The 3,525-nt window shown below is 40.5% G+C and overlaps 1 long non-coding RNA gene across 1 annotated transcript; it reads right to left on the bottom strand.

The window, feature by feature from the left end:
* Nucleotides 1–3,293, bottom strand: LOC132861228 (uncharacterized). Its single transcript, XR_009649910.1, has 3 exons — nt 1,680–3,293; nt 1,297–1,551; nt 1–1,143 (listed from the first exon to the last, which is right to left on the bottom strand). It is a non-coding gene; the product is annotated as an uncharacterized LOC132861228 (long non-coding RNA).
* Nucleotides 3,294–3,525: the final 232 nt, after the last annotated feature.

Here is a 3,525-nt window from a genome sequence, read left to right as displayed (position 1 = left end):
TGTGGAGTCTTTCAGCCCTTCTGATGTGTAGATCCTTCTGTTGTCTTCAGTCTGTACACTGATCATGCACGACGTGGCCAAAAAACAAGTGAACACCTCACTGTCACACATATATGATTTTGTTGGACACTGGACCAGTCCAAAACCATGAGCAGTATACAGAGAGGTCCTCATTATGGCTTGAACAGCCTCCTGTCTTCTGGGAAGGTTACAAGATTCTGGAGTTTGTCTGTGGGAATTTGTGCCCATTCATTTACAGTGATAATGGAGACGTATGTGACTCTCTGTGTTGTGCTCCTCAGTGTGTTGTGTTCCTCAGTGTGTTGTGGTGTTCTGTGAGTTGTGGTGTTCTGTGTGTTGTGGTGTTCTGTGAGTTGTGGTGTTCTGTGTGTTGTGGTGTTCTGTGTGTTGTGGTGTTCTGTGTGTTGTGGTGTTCTGTGTGTTGTGGTGTTCAGTGTGTTGTGTTCCTCAGTGTGTTGTGTTCCTCAGTGAGTTGTGGTGTTCTGTGAGTTGTGGTGTTCTGTGAGTTGTGGTGTTCTGTGTGTTGTGGTGTTCTGTGAGTTGTGGTGTTCTGTGTGTTGTGGTGTTCTGTGAGTTGTGGTGTTCTGTGAGTTGTGGTGTTCTGTGTGTTGTGGTGTTCTGTGAGTTGTGGTGTTCTGTGTGTTGTGGTGTTCTGTGTGTTGTGGTGTTCTGTGTGTTGTGGTGTTCTGTGAGTTGTGGTGTTCTGTGTGTTGTGGTGTTCTGTGAGTTGTGGTGTTCTGTGTGTTGTGGTGTTCAGTGTGTTGTGTTCCTCAGTGTGTTGTGTTCCTCAGTGTGTTGTGTTCCTCAGTGAGTTGTTATGAAATGTAAATTGTTTTGACAAATGTTGACATAACCTGGAAAGAATTTTAGCATCATCATCATTCATTCATTCATTCGATTATGTCAGTGTCACAACAGATTCAAAGCCTATTCCAGGAACACTGCATGTTAGGGGAGAATACACACACACACACACACACACACACACACACACACACACACACACACACACTTTCACACAATCATTCACACCTGGGGTAATTCAGCACAGCAAGCCCACCTTCATGCTTGTTTTTGAACATCGGGACGAAACCCAAATGAACACAGGAAGAGTGTGAAAATCTGCACAGACCAGAGATTCATCATCATCACTACCCTGTGCATCACCATGCTTCAGTATTATTATTATTATTATTATTATTATTATTATTATTACTACAGCTGATTATCCAGCTGGTCTGGATGACTGAACCTCCTTCTGGCTATTGAACTCACAGGTAACCGTGTATTTAACTCCGATCCCCTCGTCTTGATAACGCTGATGCCTGGAACCAGCTCCATGTCGCAGTCTATCAGCCTGGCTCTGGATCTTGGCCCTGCTGCTCTCAGATTCTCTTGATTGAAAAGACTGAGGCCAGTTCGTTGGCGTGGCTGGCACAGGCTTTACATCTATGCTGGCAGCCTGGCAGCTCTATCCAAATTAAACACAAATAAGCATGTGGTGGACGGGAAGACTGAGCTCTACAGGGACTGGGAGAGAGAAAAATAGAACTTTAATTAAAGCAGCAATACCTTCCTCCCACACACACGTAGACACAAGCACACAGTCATTTTTCCTCATTGTTTCAGTGTGTCTGCATGAAAGGTTTTTAATATACTTCTCTATTTGCCTGCCCACTTTAGTCCACACAGCCCAACTTGAGAAAGGAATCTGGTTACCTGCACATTAAAGACGAGAGACTGTAACAGGAACACACACCAGGGACACAACTAAACGAACGCCAAGCGAAAGATGAGCAAAATGAAGAAAAGAAAGACAGCCAGGAATATAAAATGAATCTTCTTGGGAATTAAGTGTTATGCAGTTGTATTTTGTTTGCTTGTTGTGTTTGTTTTTTGTTTTTTATCATCACTATTTACACCAAATCCAGGAAGCGGTCCAGCCGTATTTCTCATGCAGTTTGATTATTTGTCATGTGCATTTTGATGACTAGATTGCCAGACGTTGTGTAATTACCAGTCAGATAGAAAAATGAAAGCGAGAGAGTGATAAGGGAATATTGAATTTGCACTTCAATTAGAGTGTTTATAGAGTGTGGATTACACACTGGACTCTTGGGCCATGCTGCTTTCTCAATTACAACACCACAGCGGAAGAGAGGGAGAGGAAGAAAGATATGAAGAAAGATTAGGAGAATGAATGTAATGGGGACAGTGGGAGAAAAAAATAATAAATAAATAAATAAATAAATAAAAGTTTGATATACGGTAGAGGAAGTGTGTTGGTGGGATATAACGTATCTTTGTTGTGAAATGTCAGGAGATTTTATTCACGGATTGCGTTTATGGGTGAAGTACGCGTAAAGTGTGAAAGTGTGAAAATGACACTCAGAAGCCTGACTCATGGGAGCGTTGATAATGTGTGCGTGTTCCACAGCATGAAACAATGAGCTTGACATTTGGTGTAAAGGATTGTGAAGATGCTGTCACACAGGTCAGCTTCGCGTTTCTGTAACACAGTCTGGAGTATGAGGAGTCCAACTGTCTTAAATAATATGAACAAGACCAGCAGTCGCTGTGAAGCATCCAGTGTTATATATGAATCTGTGTCTCGCTTGTGTTAAAAATCAGTTTAGTAGACCAACAACATGACAATAACTCCTTTAAAATGTATTCGTCTCTCGTCATTTATCTAAAAGTTACAAAGAAAAATAAATAACCTGGCTTTTTTGGAAAGAGACATAGTTACAGCATCACATCTCTTGCTTGATAATGAAGAATTCCATTTCATTAGCACATTTTGTCATGGCAGACTTTATAGCCTTTAGTTTATTGCTCTACATTTCTCCCTTGTGGAATAACAGAGACTAGATCTCTTTTTTCCACATTTTACAATTCAATTATAGTCCACAAGATGATTCTGTTTGAAATTAATTTGGTGTGCCGGATTAGAGACTTCATCAGGCCAGATCTGGTCGTATCTATGTCTAATTAAGAGTTAAACAGATTATTTTCATTGTACAAGATTACTTCTAATATCTAAAAGAAACTCTGGCAGCACTTATATGCTACACTAGTGATAGCGAGCGCTAGCTAGGTAGGTAATATGAACCAGGTCATATATTTTGTGGTGTTTTTTTGCAGGTTGGGCTTCTGTTTTATAAAACACTATGTGTGGACAAGGTAAATTGTGACTCTAATAATTAAATAAACCAGCTCATTCACTAGCAGTAACTAGCCTGCTATCTGTCTAACAGAGGTGATGAGCAGTCACACCCCTGTTGTAGAACAAAGAAAAAAAAAACATATATGAGCTGCACATGCTCAGAAATCAGTTAAAGCCCAGACCACATTTTACTGGACTGTTGTAGATAAGCATTCATTTCACTTACTGCAGTGTATTTTATTTATCCTCTTTTATTTTGTACATTTTGTATATGGAAATAATTGCCTCACTTAAGGTTTGGTGTTCAAATGTTCAGGGTTCGGAATCAGTATTTCTTT

The sequence above is a fragment of the Tachysurus vachellii genome, chromosome 18 (genome assembly GCF_030014155.1).
Source record: "Tachysurus vachellii isolate PV-2020 chromosome 18, HZAU_Pvac_v1, whole genome shotgun sequence".
NCBI classification, from domain to species: Eukaryota; Metazoa; Chordata; class Actinopteri; order Siluriformes; family Bagridae; genus Tachysurus; species Tachysurus vachellii.
The sequence above is the reverse complement of the archived record's forward strand: the minus strand, read 5'-3'. Positions and strand labels throughout refer to the sequence as shown.